The sequence below is a fragment of the Miscanthus floridulus genome, chromosome 16 (genome assembly GCF_019320115.1).
Source record: "Miscanthus floridulus cultivar M001 chromosome 16, ASM1932011v1, whole genome shotgun sequence".
NCBI lineage: Eukaryota > Viridiplantae > Streptophyta > Magnoliopsida > Poales > Poaceae > Miscanthus > Miscanthus floridulus.
In genome coordinates, this window is record NC_089595.1 from 12,658,928 (window position 1) to 12,682,576 (window position 23,649).

Below are 23,649 nucleotides of genomic sequence, written 5' to 3' on the forward strand. Positions count from 1 at the left end.
GTATGTGTCTGTTTATTCCCATATATATAAGGGCTTCTATGCATTTTATACATGTACACATATTGGGCTTCAGCCCCTTCTACTGCATACAAAGTTCATTTCTCCACTCTAACAGAAACTAGGTCCAAAAACCACTGGACTAGAATACAACAACCAACAACTCAAGCACGAAGACCGACTACTGAAACTTAACCAACTTCTATTGCACAAGGCAACACTAAAAAATAAGGGAGAATTATGTATTTGGCATTGAAACAAATCAGTCTTCCGCATTTGGCACTAAAAAATTTGAACTTTCTTATTTGGCACCAAGTTGAAATTTTCTTCCCTAGATAGCACTGTCGTCCATTTGGGCTAGTAACGGCGTCACGTGGCTGGTAAAATGACATGGATGCCCTTCTTTGTAGCAGAATACATGATGCCAAATAGAAAAATAATAGATGGACAGGTTGTCAAATAAGAAAATTATAAATATCACAAATATATTGTGAACTAAAACATGGGATTTTGATAATCGAAGTCTGCAAATAAATAAATAATATCACAAATATATTGTGTACATGTGGGCCTGACGAGTATTAGGCCTATCTACCGCCTACTAGGGACTTTGCAAGCTGGTAGCAGCATCCACCAGTTCCTGAAAAAAAAATGAAAGAATGAGTAGTCTAATGAAGTACAAGTTCCAATGTACAACTTATAAGGGAGTGAGAAGAACATTTTCACGAATATAAATCACATTCAGTTTGCCTCCAAAAATGAAACGTCCAGTGCTTACCCCTTAGCTGTTTGTGTTTTATTTTCACCATTCAAGACTTCATTACTTGAGTTTATTGTTTCTCAGACTTTTCAGTGTTTTGATGATAGGCTCAGAGCATACAACAAAGATAATGATTCAACAAGACAAGCTGATAAGCTATCTCTGTTCAATCCACACATCTAGTACATGCAAATTCAACTTGTAGATCAATAAAATTAATTTGAACAGCAATGGATCGAGGAAGGGAGTAGCACTTGCCTGGCGTTGGCTGACTTGAATCACCACTGCCAGCCTTTTGACAGTGCCACCATCCTTGTTAGAATAGAACTAGAATTTAATCCTACTGACAAAAAGAAAAAAAAAATCCTTGCTGTCACAGCCTAGACAGAGGAGAGTGCAGGAGATTGTCTTACCGGTTGTGATCTGCCCAATACTAAATCCTTCATGGCTCGCCACCAACCACGCACAGCTTCGTCGCCTTCACCCCAACTTCATCTGCTGCTTCATGGAGGATATAGATCTCGGAGAGGGAGACAATGAGGGAAATGGACAGAGGAGAGAAGGAGATGATAGAGTGAGAAAGGTGCTCACAACGACCTGAAGTTGGGTGCGGCGGGATCTTCCGCTCTCGAATATATATAGTGCACTTGAGAAGTGAGCTTATTCTAATAAAGTCAAAAATATATAATGCAATAGCGTCTAAGCCACATATTACTTTTTTGGCTTGCTTTCTATTTTATAGGTAAACTGATATTCGCTTCCATTTCTGTGAATGATTCCAGGAGATCAAGTATCAACAATCAATAGCCTCAATGGTTCATGTTTACCTATAATATCTCTATCCTGCTTGTGTAGTAGTGTTTTGCAAGGTGAAGCTTCACCAAATAGTTCTTGTTTACTTTGTTTTTTGTAAATGGTACTTATGCTTGTTGGCATCAGCAAACTCTCCATTCTATGAACCAACATAAATAACGGAAAGGCAAACTCTGAATGGAGCAACAGAAAGTGTAACAGAGCAAGTGTTTTATATGCATTTAGTCTTAACTTGCATGGGCTAACTGAATAATGCGCATTCAGTTTTAATTTGCATGGGCTAACTGAATAATGTACAGTAACCAAGAAGTAAATATGCCAAAATAGCTTAAAATATGTAGCAATGTTGCAAAGATCACATATGAGCAATTAACTGTGATTTTCGTATGGCCTCGCAAATACTATTCATTGTCTAAAAAAATTATAGTGAGTACTGACTGCAAAGGTAAAACAAGTAAGCTGCCACTGAAGTCTAGAAGATCCAATTGAATTCATAAAATTATACAATTAAGCTTGGAACAGAGGCCTCCACGGATGTATCATGAATTTAATAAAAGTTGAAAAATAAGGACCGGCACAAATTAATTACACACATAATATGGCTCTTACCTTTCCGTAATGTAAATCAGTGATGTGCTGCTAAAGTGGTGAGGAAATCAGGGTGATGAGGATAGCGCAACGTTGTTCAGCATGAACTGATTGGCCACCGATGCAGCATGTGAACTCATTGCCACTTGCAGATCAGAGGAGGTGTGGGAGGTCGCTGCCTCTTTGGATCCAGGCCGCCCCCACCAGATCAGATCAGGGCATCGAGGTGCCGGGTCGCCTGGCCGCCGAATCGAAGGCACGGAGGGCTCCCGGTCTCGAGGCCTGGAACTCTCCTCGATGCCGGCTGTGGGCGTGGGGCAGCGGGGGCCGCGCGCGTGTGGCGGTGGGGCTGCCGGTGGCCATAGTGGGGACGGCGGGCGTCGGGCGCGGTGGGGACGGCGAGTGGGCGGCGGCGTTGAGCGCGGTGGGGACGGCGAGTGGGCAGCGACCATAGTGGGGACGGCAGGCGAGCGGGCGGCGGCCGCTGTGGGCGAGCGCGCCGCAGTAGCAGCAGAGGTGCGTGATGCAGCGGGGCCAAAGGAGCGAGCACGCAGCGGCGGCGGGACGAGCGAGCGCGTGCGTGAGTAACAGAGGGTACGTTGGTTGGTCACAACCAGAGAAAACTAACACGATCAAAATAGTCAACTAACAGATGAGTGGATGGAATAAACAGTAATGCTATACAAGAAAGGAAATTTTAACTTGGTGCCAAATAAGAAAGTTCAAATTTTTAAGTACCAAATACGAAAAACTGATTTATTTCAGTGCCAAATACATAATTCTCTCAAAAAATAACTCAATCGAAAACAACAAACCAAACTACCAGCTCCACTCTCCAGCTCCACTCTCTACTAACAACATGCACAAAACACACTTAGGAGAAAAAACTTAGGACAACTGGAGACAAACTAAGGACCTCTAGTAACTAAAGCTAAAAGAAAAAAGGAAACCAACTGACTTTGTCCCCTGGAAGGCAGCACCCGCCAGCTACCCTTTGGTGTGAAGATACAGCAACTAACTAACCCACTAGCTTGTTTTCTCTAGACTGGAATGGGGAGCAGCAACTTAGCCCATGATGCCTTCACCTTTTTGGAATGCCTAAAGGGAAAAAAAAACTCAAGACATTTGACCATCGCCAATGATCTGCTTCAAGTAGGTCTTTGTCCCCTTCTTCTTTTTCAGTTGTTGTCCATGCTTGACCAGTGCTTGGAGGGCTTCCATATTTGCCTTAGTGAGCGGACCATCAAAGTGTTGTGCAAATTGTTCAAACTGATGATCAGCAGATGGTTCCAACTTAGGAGATAAATCAAATTTCTTAGCTAGAAGCTCCTACGCTACTTGAATTGTCCATTTTCCAATTTTGCTTTTGGCTTTGTTAGCAAGTCTACTACTTTTGTGTTGAGGACTGGATTTGCTCTGCTTGCGAATAGGAGTACAAGGTGACTGAGCAGCGAGCCCCTCTTCAGCAGCAAAGGAGGGTAGCTGGTGTTGAGAAGATTGCATAGTGCTAGAGTTAACAGCATCCGAGTCTTGAGCTTCCAAATATAAACTAGATTGTTACTGAATTAGTGGGGGAGAGAACGGTCTGGTGATTGATACAAAGAAATCATCAATGCCAAGTGTTGTATAGCAAAAGTTATGTTTCTAGAAAAGCCAAAATGACTACAATTTAGAACGAATGAATTAAGACACATTTACATGTATGAGAATTTGATAGGATGTAAGAGCATCTCCAATAGTTTCTAAAAAATCACTTGGTAAATTAATGAGTTTTCATGTGACTAAAAAAATTGGGAGCATATTTGTTGGCTTCCTCCAACCGTTTCTAAAATCTCGCCCCTAGAAGGTAATTTTACATCAGGAGTCTCGAACTATTTCTAAATTTGCAATCACTTTTATACTTCCTTTCTCTCTTATACATTTGCATCATGAACCATGTCCTACTTTTTATTCTTTCTCATATCCTTCCACCTTCGGATTGACACGGTGGATACGAGGGCGTATATTTTCACGCGACGAGGTTGATTTTTCCAAGTGCGGGAAGATTGGGAGTTGAGATAGGGAGGTGTTGGAGAGGAGCTTTTTTCAATCTAGCCAAAAAAAAAAGATTGGGAACAGGTTTTAGAAACTCTTGGAGATGCTCTAACCTTGGCCATAACTCTAATCATGTAAGGGCCTGTTTGAATTCTCTAGTCTAAAGCTTAGTGGCTAAAGTTAAGTACTAAAAACTTTAGACCACTTTAGCTCACTTTTGTGGTAGACCTCCTGTTTGGAGCCTCAAGAGCTAAAGTAGTCTAAACTTTAGTGGCTAAACTTTAGACCATAGGATCCAAACTAGCCCTGAGTACTGTAGCTTTCTAGTATTTCCTCCATTCGGTCCCAACAAAAACAAAATTATATTTTTTTGAGAAATCAAACAATTTTGAATGTGACTCAATTTGTAAAAAAAATATGATGTTACTAAATTAATTGTGGAATATATTTTCATATTAAATCTATTTGAAGGCATAAATTTTGATATTATTTTTTTTATAATCTTGGTTGCCAAAAAAATTGACTTGTCCGAGCTCGTAATCCTAAAATTACATTTTTTTAATGGCGGGAGTAATACCTCATGGAAGTTCATATACTTCAATTTTGCAGGTGAAGTTCAAGTGCTTAATAATGGGGCAACGTAGAGAACCGCCGAAGCACGCCGTTGATGCTACTGTTCTATCAAGTGCGCAACATCCATTGCTCCAGTATTGATAACAACAATGGAGATTTTCAGGCACTGCTCAAGTTCAGGGAGGGCATCACTGATACAAAAGGAGCTCTGAACAACTGGAACCATGACACCCACTTCTGCCGGTGGTATGGTGTGAACTGCACCTCCGCTCTGCCATATCGCGTCGTGGACCTCAACCTCACCGGCCAAAACCTAGCTGGCTATATCTCTGCCTCTCTCGGAAACCTTACATTCCTCGATACACTTGATCTATCCAATAACAGCTTCCATGGCACAATACCTCCTCTTCACAAGCTCCAACATCTCACAGCTCTTTATCTAGGAAGCAACCAGTTGCAGGGTGTTGTTATTCCTGAGGCACTCACAAACTGTTCCAAACTAGCATATCTGGATCTCTCTGAAAACAACCTCACTTTGCGTTCATAAAAAGAAAACAACCTCACAGGTATTATTTCTCCTAGAATAGGTCTCTTTCTTACAAGTCTAGTATAGATCGTCCTTGACAGTAATTATCTCACTGGGAGCATCCCAATAACCCTTGGAAACATCACCAATCTACATGTAATCAGTTTTTCGCAAAATCAATGTAACACCCTAAAATTTGCTTTTTTGGAAATAGAGCTAAAATGATTTAATTTTGAATTTTTGTGCTCATGAAACATAGGAAAATAATATTTTTCTTTAAATTAAAAAAATTATCATAGGGTGTAGAAACATGTCTGAGCATTCATGCCTTTGCATTTGCTTTATTGAATTGAGTGGTTTTGGCCAAATCCAAAATGTGTTAAACTACTTTTGAAAATGGTTTTAAAATAGCTTTGAAATAAAAGAAAAGAACAAAAAATAATAATAAAAAGGAAAAACTCCCCTCCCTTTCCCCACTCCAAGCCACAGCAGCCCACCTCTCTTTTCGGCCCGCTCGGCCTGCCCCACTCCCCCTCACCCTCGGTCTGATTCTTTGAAACACGGGCCCAGCAAGCCACTGGCCTAGCATTGCTCCTCGCGCGGCCCACCCCAGCGGGTCAGCCCAGCAGCAGCGCGCGTCCCTCTCCCCCTTTTCCCCGCCGGCCCATTCCCGCAGCAGCCCAGCAAGCAGCGCGGACGCGCCGCCTCCCCTCCTCTCTGTTCCACTGACCGCCTGGCCCCACCTCTTCTCTCGCTGGCAAGTGGGGCCCACACATTAGTCATCTCCCACCTTCAGGCGTGACCGGTCCTGACTCGCCATCGAAGGAAATTGTCGTCGCCATCCCGGTTTCCTGGGATTGTGGCATGCTACCCACGCCATCGCCCCCTCATAAGTAGCAGCCGCGCCCCGTGCAGCTTTCCCATCGAAGCCTGAGCAATCCACAGCCTCAATCAAGCCCTAACAGCGCTACCGTACGCCCTAGAGCTGCCGCCACCATCGGTTCGCCGCTTCGTTGCTTCTCCGCCACCGCGATCGCATCGCTGAGCCGCGCGTGGAGGTAAGAAGGCCTCTAGTACCTGCCTTTTCCTCTCCCTCACCCTCTGTTCTTCTATCCACCCACCGTTGTTTTTCCGGCGAGCTTGAGCTACCATGTCAAGCCCCAGCGTCACCCCAAGCCATCGCGGCCCTCTCCGAGTCCTTAGTTGGGTTCGCCGTGCGCCCCTCTACGTCCCCATGTGTTTCCCGTCTCCAGTGGTGGCTGGAAACGGCAAATAGCCGAACTCCGGCGAGGCTGGCCAAGTCCGGCCATGGCAGCCGCCGCGGAGGCCCTGTTCCGGCCACCGCGTTCCCTCTTCTCTCCACCTTCTTCTAATCTCTACCGTCCAAATAAGATCCAACGGTGGATACTAAACCGTACCCCTTCGCCTGCCGTATTTACATAAGAAACCCTCTCATTTCTACTATTCTAACCCGTAGTCCAAAGCGTATTCACAGAATACATTTTCTTCTTCTAAAAACATAATTTCTTTCAGTTTAGATTCAAAATACGTTTTCATCTATTTACAGTTTTGCCACTATTTTCTTTAGGCCATAACTTCCACGTTTTAGCTCCGATTTGACCCGTTCAAATTGCGTTAGTTTCATAACGACGAGATCTACATGTTAGTAACAGTGTTTACCATGTCACTATTTCTAAAATTTCATGGTTTAAATCATATCTTGATTAATGATTATGCAACTAGATTTATAAATAAAATATAATTGATTTTTACTTTGGTTTTCTAAATTCAAATGTAATTTGACTTAATCCAATTTAGATAATACTCTAAAATATCTTATGCATGTTTTAAATATGATTAAAATAAATAAAGCCTATAGTTTTCTTCTTCTTATATAAAAGTAAATCTTTCGGTAGCCGTTTCTTTCAAACTGTAGCTCCGATTAGTGTGCTTTTTGCGCATGTGTGATCATAGCAACGTGTAGAACCTCTTTAGAACCTTTTGACTTGCTATTTCATATGTTTTGTGTACTGATCTAATTTAATTCTATTGTTTGCTTCATGTATGATTGCTTGGATGCTTGTGTGGTGTTTTATGATCATGTTCAGTCAGTGAGCTTTGCATTGGTGATCAAGAAGCAGTTCTTGGAAGGTTTGGACTAGAAGAAGATCAGAGTTTAAGGCAAGTATAGCATGGGATTATCCTTGTTGACCTATACATCTTTAATCATTTAATTCATACTGCATGTGTCTACCTTGATTACCACTAAGGATTTTCTAGTACTTTGTTACCTTGTACCTTGATTCCTATGGGTTTATGCATTTGGGTAGTATGATGCTAGAACTCAATTAAATAACCATGATCTTGTAACTTGACTAATGGTATATGCAATAAACACTAAAAGATGCCTTTTAGCAACATGGCTCAAGAGGGCTAGAGCATTGGGCTATTATTATGATGCTCTAGATTCCTCTTCTTAAGGACTTATCTGTAAGTGGTCAACAGGGACTTACAGTACAACCATGAGTGCTACATGGCTCTGGCTTTAGTTAAGTATGAGGACCTTTTCTAGATCGTAGTAGCTTACCGAAAGGCGCAAGAGGGGCTCTGATTGGTTTGATCCTGCGGCTGCCAAGGGAGTGCACTTTGGTTTCATTGTCTTTTTGTTAGTCACCCCTTAGGGGAGGGATTTTGCTGGTTGATGGGGAATCCTTAGCGGGCTACACTTGTTAGACAAACCTTTGAAAGACTTCATAATGATCCCTGTCTGCTCACCTTGAAAGTGTTTTGGGAGTAATTAACCCGGGCATATGGGTATCATGGCTCATGGTGAAAGTGTACAACCTCTGTAGAGTGTAAAACTGTTATAACAGTCGTGCTCACGGTCACGAGCGGCTTTGGAACTCTTACGGAATAGATGATCATTAATGGTTAATTGTTTATGCTATTCATTATTCATGTTTACCTGATCATGTGTTTATATGGGATTATGATAAATTTGATACTACTCAATTGCTTAAAATTATGACTCACTAAAAGCTAATCGCAGTAAACCAGTGTCAACCTTTTGAGCCTCATGAACCCCATGTTATATTTGCTGAGTACGACATGTACTTACGCTTGCTTTACTTTTTAAATCTTTGGAAAATCTCGGATGGGTATCAGATTGCTAGAGTTTGGATGAATTAGGCTTGTGATCAACCAATCAGTTGTCCCTATGGGGTTGGAGTCTTCACCTGAAGATCGGTGTTGTCTTGCTGCTATTTGTTGTCTAAGGTTATATCCTTTATACTAAGTACATTATATATTGAGCATTGTCTTTTGATATTACCCTTATTTGTAGCTATCCTGGACTCACATATGGTGCATATCTGGTTTTGTTCTTAAAACCGGGTGCTACAATCAACTTAGTGAAAGAATACCCCACGAGGTTATGCAAATGCCAAACCTAGTGGGATTGTACCTACACCAGAATAACCTGTCAGGTGGAATCCCTGAGGTTTGGCGAATGCCAAACATACTAGAGTTGTACCTAAGCCTAGGTAGATTCCCACAAGCTCTATCCAATGTATCTTCTCTTCTGGGATTGTCCTTGACATCCAATTCTTTAGGCAGCACATTACGATCTAAAATTGGCGATGCTCTACCTAATCTAATGGTTCTATACTTGGCAGATAACTATTTCGCGGGTCACATTCCCGCTTCTCTAGGAAAACCTCCAGGTCTAAACAAGATAGATCTATCACTGAATAATTTCATTGGCCAAATCCCAAACTCTTAGGAAATCTTTCAATGTTGTCTTATCTTAACCTTGAGCGAAACATGCTTCAATCAATAGACAATGAAGGCTAGGAATTCCTACACGCCCTGGGAAACTGTAGTTCTCTAACAGTATTTTCATTATCCAATAATAAGCTACAGGGCTCCATACCAAATTCGATCGCAAACCTATCTACCAGTCTTACACGTCTGCTAATGTCTAAAAACAGCCTATCAGGAATAGTTCCGCCAAGTATTGGAAAGTTTACTGCCTTGGTTCAACTATCACTAGGTTTCAACAATCTTACCGGTACAACTGAAGAATGGGTCGAAAAACTGACAAAACTACAACGTTTTAATCTGCAATCGAATAGCTTCATAGGAACAATTCCACAATCCATTGGCCATCTTACTCAGATTTTTTATTTATCTCTAGCTGAAAATAAATTTGACGGTCTTTTACCACCTAGCTTGGGAAACCTTAAGCAGATGATGTATTTGAACCTTAGCTACAATGATTTCCATGGCAGAATACCTGTCGAGTTTGGTAACTTGAGACAACTCGCTGCACTAAGTCTTTCATCAAACAAACTAAGTGGGGCAATTCCACCTTCCATTGGCCATCTTGAACAGTTGACACATCTCGATCTAGTTGAAAACAAATTCACCAATCTTTAACCACCTAACTTAGCATATAAAACCTTCTACATCTGTTGAAGTTTATCCTCTTGAATTGCCTACAAAAAGTTGGAGCTTTTAGAGTGGATTCGGGTTATAATTTGGTTCGGGGTGTAGTATGGTGATTACAGAGCAAGTGTAATTTGGTGGTGGACTAGTTTGACTACCCTTCAGGAAGGTGCTTATTGGACTCAGCATGAGAAACCGGATAGGTAAATCTGCAGTTCAGAGTTAGCTGCTAGTAAATCTCATTGTACAGTAGTTCTGCGTTAAGAACCTTTGAGAAACTTCTCATCATGTGAGATTGAATTTAGCAGCCTGCCAGCAGCGGATGCCAACCCTGTGCCACACAGGTCTCTTGAAACAAAGTTCAAAGTAGATCGTTGTCATCTCTTTAGTTTTAGTTCATGATCACACATCTTGCCATGTCGTCATGTCTGTGATATTTAGCAAAAGACAAATTAATAATCATCACTTCTCTTTCAAATTAATAAACATCACTGACAACCTAGTGTGCCATAGTGTAGCAGCGGGGCTGAATGTGCAAACCCAAGTATGCATCACTAAGAACCTACGTGTACCGCGCTTCACGGATGCAGTTCAGCGCTGCCGTTGTTTGAATTGAGAATGGAAAGGTGTAGCCTTTCTTGCGTCTTTTTTTGAGAACGTGCTTAGCACGTATTTCATTAAGGAGAAAATCTGGAGATTACAGAGTGACTAGCACAAAATGGTGAGGTGACATTGTGCAAGACGCGGGCAGGCATTACAAGGCGTGATTATGCAAAAACAGTTTCTCCCCAATGAGTGAGAACAAATTATATGATGCAGTTGAAGGTCAGAAATTGAAGGGCATCATTGTCATCTTATTTCTATCACTGACAACACTAAAACACTTGCTTCTCATGGGGATGAGAACATCCACCGGCAAAAGCGTACGGTTTGCACACAAGGCTTTGTCCCCAGTTGCTGGAAGCCTGCAACTTCCATGAGTTTTCCTTCACTCGAATAAATCATCACAAGAAAAAAGTAATCAAAATGGTGGCAAATAAATGTGTTTACTAGTCAAATGGATTGACAAGTTGGAAAGAGGAGACAATAGCTTGTGTTGCTCTTTGCTGAGGATACCTAGGCCAGAAAAGCAATTTTTTTAGATCAGCAATAGGCAAGGCTCTCAGTTCTGGAGATCTTTATTGAGCCTGAGAGAATGGTACCAAAGAAGCAGAATTATAGAAATTAGAAGTGGGCAGCAAACCAGATTTTGGCATGATTGCTGGGTAGGGGAATTAATGCTCCCTGAAAGTCAGTTTGCACATACCGTTTCAAATATCCTCCCATCCTGACTTAAAGGTGGCAAAAGCATATGTAAATGGGCATTGGGTGATTGATCAGAAGACAACTTAATGGGGCCCTTAGTGAAGATTGGGCTCAACTCCAGGAGCTACTGAATTATATTTCACTGTCAGAAGGCAGAGACAAAGTGTCTTGGGTGCTTGAACAATCCAGAAAATTTTCTACCAGCTCCCTGTATAAACTAATGACTTCAGGCAGTATTAGAGATCTTCAGATGCTTACGGCATGGAAATGCAACATCCCTCTGAAAGTCAAGATTTTATGTGGATGGCTGCCCATGACAGAATCCAATCAGGAGTTCAATTGAAGAAAAAACAATGGTCGGGTCCAGAAGAGTGTACTACTTGTGATAAGTTGGAGACCACTGATCATATACTTTTTCAATGCTCCATTGCGGTCTTCATGTGGTCTTTCTTGAGAAGCACTCTTGGCTAGGCGCGATCCCTAACAAGATGTGCAGAATTCGTTGTCGAGTTCGTTGATGATTATCGAGGAAGAAAACGAAAGATAACACTTGTTATATGTGCAGGGACACTATGGACCATATGGAAAACCTGAAATGATATGGCGTTCAACAAGAAGGTGATATCTTGCCCCATTGTGATTGTCCATAGGATGGTGATGCTGGTCAAGACCTGGCAGCCACTACTGAAGTTGAAGTTGAAGCCCGCGGTAGAAGACATGATCAATTTGATTTCGTCGAGTTCCTGTTAAGTTGTTGCTTGTTTTCGTGATATAGTTGTTATGCTATCTGGTAGTTGAGTGGCCCATTAGAGTTGTAGGGCTTTTAAAACTTTAGCTCTTTTGCTGTGTTGTGCGCTCTCTTGTAACACTAGTAATCCCAGTCCCAGATCTTGGGCTTTCGTTACGCTTTCTAATAAAGCTAGGTGAATGCCTTTGATCTAAAAAATCAAATGGTTGCATGCTCAGGAGATTCACACAAAGACAATTGAATAGAAGGAGCATAATGTACCTACTCCTGTTAGCCAATGAAATATATATAGCAACTAGCAGATCAAGGTCTAATAACCTTGTCGGCATAAAAAACCTAGAATACAAATAAATCTAAAATGAAACTAAATACCATAAGCAAATTTCAAGGTGGAGGACAACATAATTAACAACAATAGCGAGAGGCCTGTAGCTAGTACTTATACTGGATTAAAAGGAGACTAACAGGTGTACAAAGTAAAGAGGGGAACCCAGATATAAGATCCATTGAGGTAAGACCATTTGCACCAGCTCAGGCACTATGCTTATGATAGATAAGCCCAGTGCCTTGCACTTGTATCTTACTTTTCTGCACTTTACTTTTACTTGGCATCCAAGCCATGTATTAGGAATATGCTCAGCATATGCTAGAGCAGGTAAGGAGGAGAGTAGCATGCAACTTTATAAAAGCAGCGGCAGACCATCTTGTAAGACAAGCTATTGCATTTCCAATTCCAACAAGCGGCCAAGGCCAAGCTGCCCTTTGGCTTTCCTAGATCCTATATGAATCTGAGATCCATCTCGTGGTTCCAAGGGCCAATAATTGGTATCAGAGCTAGGTTCTTGAGAGTCCAGTGAGCAGCCATGTCCATCGCTAGCCAGATCGATAGAGCGCGCGCTGCCGCTGCCGGTGCCGGTGCGGTGAGGAACCCCGGCGATGCAGCAATAGCAGGAGAAGAACGATCGCGCGACGTGCGTTGCTGCCGCAGAGGCAGCAGCTGTGGCAGCGGTCGAGATGGCCAGGCAGGCGGCGGCTGCGGTCCAAGCCATGGCGGGCACGGCTGCAGCGCTGCACGTCAAGATGGAGCGGGAGCTGGTAGGAGGATCGCGAAGCCCAGCAGGGCATCGTCTTCAGTTGCCGTCACCAGAGCGGCGCCATGGACGCTGCGGCCGCTCGTCGGCGATGCAGCCAGTGGTGCAGACCATCTACCGTGACTCTAGAGTGGGGACGCCATGGCCGATGCTCACGAGGACCAACTACCACGAGTGGAGCCTGCTGATGAAGGTCAAGATGCAGGCGCGGCAGATCTAGGACACGGTCGAGTTCAGAGATGTTGAGTTCCATGATGATCGGCGGGCACTGGAGGCATTGTGTGCCACTGTGCCACCAGATATCAGCGCCTCTCTCTCCAACAAGGCAACGACAAAGGAGGCTTGGGACTCCATCGCCACCGCGAGACTCAGTGACCACCGGATCCACCGAGCGATGGTACAACAGCTCCAACATTAGTGGGAAGGCCTAGCCTTTAACCCCAATGAGCAAGTCGGCGACTTTGCCTTTCATCTTTCTAGCCTAAAGGAGCAGATGGCGTGTAATGGCAACACCGACATCACCGATGCTCGCACGGTGGAGAAGCTCCTACGCTGCATCCCCAAGAAGTACTCCCAGATCGTGCTGGCGATTGAGAAGCTTCTCGATTTTGAAGTATTTTCCATCGAGGAGGTCACCAGGAGGATCAAGGCGGTGCAAGATTGCGAGGAGGCACCCCACACTGAGTCGAGCACCGCAGGAGGCAAGCTGCTCTACACTACCGAGCAGTGGCGGGCCCTCGACAAGAAGAAGGATGAGGCTTCTAGTTCTGGTTCGCCTAGGGAGCATCGTCAGTGACCATGTAGCGGCAAAAAGAAGGAGGAGAAAGGACCTCGGACGTTGGCTGGTGCTAATGGCGGCGTCACCGACGAGCGCAAGGCAACCCGAGATGATACCTGCCTCAACTACGGCAAGACCGGCCATTGGGCCAAAGACTGCCGCCTTCCTCCATGCCATGGTGGGCAGGTTCACGTCACGCAAGCAGAGGAGGGGGACCAGGCCCTGTTCTTGGTGCATGGGTGCGTTGAGCTGCGGCAAGAAACAGGGGAGGAGGAGAAAGATTCAAGCCTTTTTCTTCCCTCGCCAGCCGGCTCCACCCTGCTCCACCTCAACGAGCCATGCGCCCACATCTTCCTCGGCCCCGACCCCTGCGACGACAAGATTAATGGCTGGTACCTCGACACCGGTGCCATCCACCACATGACTGGTCGGCGTGACTTCTTCTCCAACCTAGACTCCGGCGTGCGAGGCTCTATCAAGTTCGGTGAAGCCTCGACCATGGAGATCAAGGGTGTCGGCTCTTTCATCTTCACCACCAAGACTAGCGAGCATCGGCTGCTCACCGATGTCTACTACATTCCCGCGCTGAGGAACTCCATCATCAGCTTGGGACAGCTAGATGAGAATGACTCACACGTGGAGATCGAACACGGGATACTACGTATCTAGGATCGCCATCACCGACTTCTTGCCAAGGTGAACAGAGGCACAAATCACCTATATGTTCCCCATGTGCAGGTGGCACAACCCATGTACCTTGTAGACCGCCGCGATGATGACGCCTGGTGGCGGCACGAGTGCTTCGGGCACCTCAACTTCGAGGCCCTGAAGCTGCTCGGCAACAAGGAGATGGTGTGGGGCATGCCACATGTCGACCATATGGAGCAGTTCTGCGACACCTGTGTCCTCACTAAGCAGCGACATCTCCCCTTTCCCCGCTAGGTGAGCTTTTGCGCCAAGGAGAAGCTAGAGCTCGTACATGGTGACCTCTGCGGCCCCATGACACTGGCTACACCTGGAGGATGGTGCTACTTCCTCCTCCTTGTTGATGATGTGTCTCGCTACATGTTGGCGGTCTTGCTCGACACCAAGGTGGTAGCAGCAGATGTCATTAAGCGCCACCAAGCAACTATCGAGAAGGAATGTGGCCGCAGGCTCTGGGTGCTGCGCATGGACAATGGCAGGGAGTTCTCGGCGGCTGAGTTCACGGCGTACTGTGCCAATGAAGGGATCCAGCGCCATTACTCCACGCCATACACCCCACAGTAGAACGGCATCATCGAGCGCCGCAACCAGACGGTGGTGGCTGCCACCCGTGCCCTCCTCAAGCAGAGAGGGATGCCAGCGATCTACTAGGGGAAGGCAGTGATGGCCACCGTGCATCTGCTCAACCGCTCACCGACCAAGGCGCTTGATGGCAAGACACCGTATGAGGCCTAGAACGGGTGCAAGCTGGCGGTCGGCAACCTATGGGTGTTTGGCTACCTAGCATTCATCAAGGAGCTCAACCATGTTGGAAAGCTCGACGATCAGAGTTCACCGGGGGTCTACATCGGCTACGCAGAGGGGGCTAAAGCATACTGTGTGTTCGATCCGGTGACACGACGTGTCCGAGTGGCTCACGATGTCGTGTTTGACGAGGGCCGAGGATGGGCGTGGGACAAGATGGCTGATGATGGATTGGTGGCAGCTCTATGTGACTTCACCATCGAGTACATGTGGGCTAGAGGAGCTGTGGGAGCATAGGATGCATCTCCATCGGCGACTGGATCACCTTCACCAGCGCTAACCACATCACTAGCTGCACTGCGCTCACCGTCACTCAATCTAGGGGAGCTCGGAAACTAGTCGACGGCGGTCGGAACTTCGTCGGCAACCCAGCCGACCACTCCAGCACCACAGCGGACCACGTCAACAACTTAGCCGACCACTTCAGCACCGCAGCGGACCACACCAGCACCCACTCTGACCACTGGAAATCGGTTGGTGGCCGTAGGTGTTGGTATTTATTAAGTGCAAATAGAATATGAAGATTTCTGTAAGTGTACAGAATACCATTGCAGCATTTTACCGAGAGTATTCTAGGTATATTTTACCATAGGGAAACAATGATTAAAAAGTTGATAATTCGCCATCATGTATATACTAATCAAATTACTAGCATAGCTAGAGCAGGGATAAATGTGATGATAGGAACTTTGCAAGTGACACTCAGGGGATATATCATGAATTATATAGACTTGATAACTAGAGAGTATAACGGGTGAGATAGATTCCTATATTCCTACTACATATGTCCTTAGTTATAGCAAAAGATTAACTCCATATTTATGCATAAGGGACATTACTAAGGAAAAGCACAAACATAGTATGCTATTTCCGTCACAATCGGGTCCTACTTGGCCTACAGATGGGAGGTGGACTACAAAGGACTCAACGAGGCTGTCACCCCCACGATCTACCACCGATCTGGAATGTAAGGTGCATCCACAGGCACTACTATGTATAAGCACCACGCTTACGCATAGTCTGCTACTTAGCATGATCGATCACTAACTAAGCGCTCTACGATCCTATGCAAAAACACAAAGATAACTTTGACTACTTCTAAGTGTATAACCAATGTAAGCATAATCATATAGATAAGAATATAGCATGTAAACATTGAAGTCTCATAAGATATGAAAGTGTAGATACAATGGCTTACCAAGCCTCGGAGACTGAATCCAGAATCTAGACATGAGTCCTCTCGACCCTAATTTCTCAAGATACTAATCTATTACATTGGAGAGTCAAGCCCTAATCCTCCTAGTGTATGTTGATCTGAATGAGATTGCTCTCGAATGAGATGGCCTCCTAGAGGGGGTAGAGGGCTCCTTTTATAGGGGGCACCAGGGGTCCTATGGGCCCATGAATCCGTGGCAACGTCAAATCTCGACCCTTGTTACGAACCGACCTTGGGAAATGGCGGAGATTGGATCTCAGAGGTGGTGGCAAACCGACGTAGGAAGGACGGCCAACACGTGGGGCCAGTAGGCCGACCGTCCTATAGGTAGGGCCGACCGGCTTGTCCTAGTGATAGGTGGCCCCCACTCTATAGCGGCGGGTCCTTGACTTCGTATTGAGTTGACTTCTTGAGGTTTCACGAATCGAATCATTCGTTTACGTCGGTTGGCTTGTTTGGAGTGTATGACGGTGGTCCCAGGAGCTGTTTTCTGCTTAAATCCTCCTACAGTCATAAATTCGCCAACACTTGTGGAAATAGTTAGTTTAAACCCCTAGACTTATGTTGGTGACCATGTTTATGCAGTTTTATATGTTATATTGATGGGTAAAAATTGAGGGATAATGACCATCAACAAGTTCCCCCAAGCTTAACATTTGCTCGTCTCTGAGCAAAGCTAAACTCAACAATGGATCAGTAGTTGCATCAATGTTTTCACTCCTCAAAAGTACACATGCATTCAAACAAAAATTCTCCTCTAGATTAGAATAAACTATTCTGACTTTCAAACTTACCCATATTACCTTCAACCATGGGGCTTGTTAGCCTTCACTTGGGTCTTGAGCAATTGAAAGACAGAACGATCAAGTCAAGCACTATGTCTCAAGTTCTTTGTTCCACCATTGTTTTGGAGTTTTTTATAAGTTTTCAAAATAAAACTCAGAGATTCCATTGTATGACACTCTCAAGTCTCTCAATTTATGTTGTATTTATGGATCCTCACCAAGGCATAAAATTTTGTGCCTTTTCTCTTTCTGCAACTAAGGCTTATGTGGAGCTCATAGGTGTGGAGACAGCGCATACATACTTGCAAAGCATATATTATAAAGTCAAACAATGGATCCAAAGAGAAATGAGTCATACAATCAAATCAAGATGTGCATGTGTGTGGATATATATGGAATGGATATATGTGTGATGGAGGTGGTGAAAGCCTAATTCTACTTTGTTCCTTGAAAACATATCTCTCTTTTAGAACTTGAAAATATTTTTGCAAGAGCTTGGGCCATCTTTATTCTTTCTCTTTTTCTTTCTTCCTTTTTTTTCTTTCAGGTGGGCATCTAAGTACCCATTGTTTTCAAAATCTTAGACATCTTTGTGTCTATTTTTTCAATACTTTTGCATAGCCCAAGTCTCTTTTTGCAATAAAACTTTTGAGAGATAGCAACAAGAACAATAGAACAATTATTTGGTGGATGGAAAACCTATAAAGTATGTTTTTTTATTTACCCCCAGTGTTGGAGTAAAACATTTTTGGGTGGATCTAAATAGAATGGCATGTTGTTGCGCCTACCCCCAGTGTAGGAGTAGTGCATATGTGGGTGGTGTGTACGTGATCTTGATTTTAAGAGCATGACTTGTCTCTCATAAGGGTCAACAAAGCTTGACAAAACTCAATGCAATAACAAGTAGCATATATGTGGAAGTTTTTCTAGCCTAAATAACATATATGGCTATGGTAGGAATTCAAGCTTTGGCATACAGGAACTCATCATGTAGCATTTTTATGTTTTTCAAAAGGTAAATCCCTATATTTCTAGTGTTACTTGGAACAAGATAAACAACAGCTCAGACCTTCTCATATCATATCCGTCAATTACCTAGACTTAGATCAAGCATATGCTACCCATGAGTTTTAGTTTCAGAGTAAATCTTTATATCAAAATAGTTTTATCCAAAACTCAGGAGAATTCAAGGCTAAAAACTAGGTACTTGAAAAGAATTACAATAGAGCAACTATTTATCATTTTCAATTTTAGAGATTATTCAGAGTTCCTCTCATCTATTTGTTCAACTCTTAAAAAGAAAATACACACTCTTTTATTTTGTTTTAGTTTTGCATTTTTTTTAATATATATAAAAAGGAAACGAAAAGTAAAACAAAGAAAAAGAAAAGAAAAGAAATACTTAGCTAGATGAATGGGGCACCTCTCCCCCAAGCTGGTTGTTGGCGTGGTTGCTTAGTGAGGTGGCCAGATGTTGAAGTGTTGGAGCAGAGTCTCCATGTGTTGGCGTTGTTGGTGCTGTTGGAGATTGGCCATCTCGTGTCCCATGGTTGCCTGCCATTGTGTGTGATTATGCAAAGTACCTTGCATGGCAGCTGTTTTTTCTTCGATGGTTTTGAGCCTGAGGTTGCTTCTTGGTCTTGCTAGGAAAACCTGCCACTACCATGATAGTGTTGGGGATTTCCTGCTTGCTGTTGTTCTTTTTAATCTTTTACCTGAAAGGTTAGTGACCAAGAATACCAAAAAGCTATCTTCTCAAAGACCATGATTTTCATGAGGAAGTTACAACCTTTTTAACTAAGCATGAGTCTTCAGGTACTCATATTTTTTTCATTAAGAGTGAACCTTCATGTGCTCACATTTTTTAATGGGTATTTGAATATATTTGTCGAAAAGAGTGGAATTGCTTAACCTATGGAAAGATTGTCTATCTTTACATAATGTAACAAGCTTTACATGATTACGACTATCATCTTCCAAAGATAAGTTATGCAACATTTTAGCTCATTTGGTTGAGACTATGAAATCAAGAAGGAGGTGCTATGAACAAACTTTAAAGAACAAATCATGTTGAGTTAGTCAGGTTCAATCAAGCAAAGTTGTAACTCAAACATATTCGTTTCTTTATTTATATGAATACCAAGATCAAAGGGAAGCTCTTTTTTTTAAATAATGACCACTTACCTTAAGATGTTACCTTTATCATTGGAGCATGATGACACCATACGATGAAGGGTAGATGACTTGTTGTGGTCTTTCCTTCTTCTTGAAGCTTTCCTTGCTTAGCTAGTTTTGCATTTTGAGCTACTCATGAGCATCTTGTCTCCTACATTACCCTCCTTTCTCATCATGCCATTTTTTTAAAATTGTGTCCGGGCCTCTTGCTCCACTCATTATCTCATTCCAGCATGCTAGAGTAACGGGAGCTTGAGAGGAGGAAGAGCATTGTCAGATCATCTGAATCGACCTTCCTCCCCTAGGCTTGTTTTATGTCACTCGACACTATCAGCGAGGGCTCATGGTTTTAGGTCCATTGAGAAGGACCTCTCCTTGCAATTAGCTTTTCTTTGTACCATTTGATCTAGGAGATGATGATACAGACAGTTGCATGTTCTTTTCTCGTCAACCTTTCTTGATTTTCGTTGATTCTTGGTTGATGAGTTGGTGTTCATTGGAGATGCAAACTTGAGTTCCTCGATCATCTTTTAGTGGTATGGTGGAGAGTTATTCTTTTCTTTCTTTTTTAGCAATACGCCAGTCATCTTGATGGTTGAGGGAGGAACCTCATTGGTATTTGTGTGAGTGCTTCATCTTCTATGACTTAAGGATGTTGTCTTGCAACCATGGTTGTTCATGGCCTTACGAGACACTGTCGATAGACCACCATTGATTGATTATGTTTGTTGATATGAGGATGTATGCCATGATGTAGTGGCATCTTGTCATCCTGGTCCTTGCTGCCGATTGGTGTCTTCAAAGATGATGGATGCAGGCATCAGATTAGCTAATACGAGGTGAGTTGCACCTTGCTTCTCATCAGCATCCTAGCTTGAGTATTGGGAAAGCTCAATGCTAGGTTGTCTTCAACGTTGCTCATGTCCTGTCGCTTTTTTTGTCCACTTCCTATGAGTGAGTGCTTTTTATTGTAGATCTTGTTTTATGGCACTCATCTCCTTCTTTGTTTCATCACTGAAGTGGTGGTTTGGTTTGGGGTTTGTAGGTTCATACCAAACCATGAACAGGCATAGCGTAGATTCATTCTTCCTTGCGAAATGTTAATGGACACATACCCGAGGGAATACAACAAATTTGGAATACGGGTTGTTGTCCATAATTTGTGTGATCTTCATCTATACTAATGAAAAGATAGTTTTAAGGTTACTTTAGCATAGATTGTTCTTATCATATTTTTATAACAAATTTTATTTGTTTGCTGCATTCTAGCATGGTTCAAGGCAAAAGTAACTTGCATCAAAAGATGAAGTGAATGAATTTTGATACTTACGATCCTTTCATCCATGAAGAATGAGCTATGTCTTCTTTGCGCAAAGTTATTGGAGTTCATCATATGCCTTGATTCATCTCTGATGTGAGTTCATCTCTTGACTTACCCAGATTGAATTTGAGAATTTTCTACAGGGGTTAGTCCAACAATAGCTAGTATCTACTAAAGCACTCTTTTGGTTCAAAAATCAACCTAGACACCATGTCTAATTTGATTTAGAAAAGCATTTTAATCTAAGCACCATGCTTAATTTAAAAGTCTTTGGAAGTAAACTCAGCACACCTCTTGATTCAAAAATCAAACTAGACACCATGTCTAATTTAATTCAGGAAAACATTTTAAACTAAGCACCATACTTAATTTAAAAGGTGTATGAAGATACCTCAAAACCTAAGCATACTATAGCAAACAAAGGTAGCATGAAAGCATTACAGAGATTTACTCAAATAGAGATGAAAGAGCATGATTATGGTGAGGAATATTTATATTTTCTCGTTTCTTCTTTTTTTATAAAGATGCAAGTAGCATGAATATGCAGGAACTAACCATGAAGTGGATTTTATGTGAGAAAACTTAAACTAAATGGAGTAGGTGTATGAACTATTCAAAGTAAACATGCAATGGGATGCAAAAAATTTAAAAGATAACTACTCATCAAGTTTTAAGTCCATGAGCAAGACTATATCACCTTTCTTGATCATACTTACCATGACTCACAATTTGAGATGGAATTTGTGAGTAGTGCAGCGTCTATGTTCGTCATATGGGATGAGAGTTGAATTCTTCTGACGGCAACCTTTTCTTCAATCTACACATGGTTAGAATAATATATATGTGTGTACAAACATATGAGGTGACATGGTTCTAATGTTGATGGATCATGAACGTTCAGGCACCCTGGGTTCTTCAATGTTTCTTCTTCTTCTTGTGGAAATTTGTCAAAAAGTTGAAACGGCATCTGCTATCCTATCTATTCCACAATTCAACAGAACATGGGTAATCCAACTAAAGTTAGTGGTAAATTAGATTAGTAGATATCAAGGTCAATATCAAAATCTTTACGCCAGTTGTTTCCCCAGCAATGGCGCCAAAAATGCTTGTTGACATTTCTTAACGTCGCTACCAGAAATGGAGAATAGATTCCATCCCCGGCAACGGCGCTAAAAATGTTTGTTTGTATTTATTAAGTGCAAATAGAATATGAAGATTTCTGCAAGCCCATAGAATACCATTGCAGTATTTTACCGGGAGTATTCTAGGTACATTTTACCATAGGGAAACAATGGTTAAAGAAGTTGATAATTCACCATCATGTATCTACTAATCATATTACCAGCATAGCTAGAGCAGGGATAAATGCGATGATAGGAATTATGCATAGTGACACTCAGGGGATATATCATGAATTATATAGACTTGATAACTAGAGAGTATAATGGGTGAGATAGATTCCTATGATATTCTTACAACATATGTCCTTAGTTATAGCAAAAGATTAACTCCATATTTATGCATAAGGGACATTACTAAGGAAAAGCACAAACATAGTATGCTATTTCCGTCGCAACCAAGTCCTACTTGGCCTACAGATGGGAGGTGGACTACAAAGGACTCAATGAGGCTGTCACCCCCGCTATCTACCACCGATCTAGAATGTAGGGTGCATCCACAAGCACTACTATGTATAAGCACCACGCTTACACATAGTCTGCTACTTAGCATGATCGATCACTAACTAAGCGCTATGCGATCCTATGCATAAACACAAAGATAACTTTGACTATTTCTAAGTGTATAACCAATGTAAGCATAATCATATAGATAAGAATATAGCATGTAAACATTGAAGTCTCATAAGATATGAAAGTGTAGATACAATGGCTTACCAAGCCTCGGAGACTGAATTTGGAATCTAGACATGAGTCCTCTCGACCCTAACTTCTCAAGATACTAATCTATTACATTGGAGAGTCAAGCCCTAATCCTCCTAGTGTATGTTGATCTGAATGAGATTGCTCTCGAATGAGATGGCCTCCTAGAGGGGGTAGAGGGCTCCTTTTATAGGGGGCACCAGGGGTCCTGTGGGCCCATGAATCCATGGCAACGTCAAATCTGGACCCTTGTTACAAACCGACCTTGGGCAATGGTGGAGATTAGATCTCAGAGGTGGTGGCAAACCGACGTAGGAAGGAGGGGCTGACACGTGGGGCTAGCAGGCCGACCATCCTACAGGTAGGGCTGGCCGGCCTGTCCTACTAACAGGTGGCCCCCACTCTACAACGGTGGGTCCTTGACTTTGTATTGAGTTGACTTCTTGAGGTTTCACAAATCGAATCGTTCGTTTACGTCAGTTGGCTTGTTTGGAGTGTATGACGGTGGTCCTAGGAGCTGTTTTCTGCTTAAATCCTCCTGCAGTCATAAATTCTCCAACACTTGTGGAAATAGTTAGTTTAAACCCCTAGACCTATGTTGGTGACCATGTTTATGCAGTTTTATATGTTATATTGATGGGTAAAAATTGAGGGTTAACGACCGTCAATAGCAGGAACTCCACCAGAAGTTGATCCGACCACACCATCTTCGCCTCCGACCGCAGCATCTCCTGCCTCGCCTACTAGTCGGCTGTCTGAGATCGAGTTCACGACCCCGTTGGAGGACGATGAAGACTGCCTAGATGCCTACTATGACGATGAGCCTTTGTGGTACCACATGATGGCAAACATCCTCGGCGACCAGTCTGCCTCAGAGCAGGCAGAATAGCTCTTCGCCCAGCTTCATCTGACGCATGCCAGTGAGCCAACCACTTATGCTGAAGCGCAGGGTGATCCAGCGTGGCGGGCGGAAATGGAGCAGGATCTCAAGTCCATCGAGCAGAACCGCACCTGGGAGTTGGTGCCACTGCCTGACGGCCACCGTCCCATCACCCTCAAATGGGTGTTCAATCTCAAGAAGGATGAGCAGGGCATGGTGATCAA

At 43.2% G+C, this 23,649-nt stretch overlaps 1 long non-coding RNA gene and 1 pseudogene across 2 annotated transcripts; both read right to left on the reverse strand.

Annotated features, from left to right (window-relative positions):
* The window catches only part of LOC136510289 (LRR receptor-like serine/threonine-protein kinase RGI1), a 120,655-nt pseudogene that overhangs the window by 93,380 nt on the left and 3,626 nt on the right, over window positions 1-23,649 (reverse strand).
* Window positions 499-2,732, reverse strand: LOC136514430 (uncharacterized). Of its 2 annotated transcripts, none has more exons than XR_010773649.1 (3): window positions 1,171-2,732; window positions 1,016-1,097; window positions 499-637 (listed from the first exon to the last, which is right to left on the reverse strand). It is a non-coding gene; the product is annotated as an uncharacterized lncRNA (long non-coding RNA). The 2 variants fall into 2 exon arrangements; XR_010773650.1 differs by having other exon boundaries at window positions 1,016-1,100.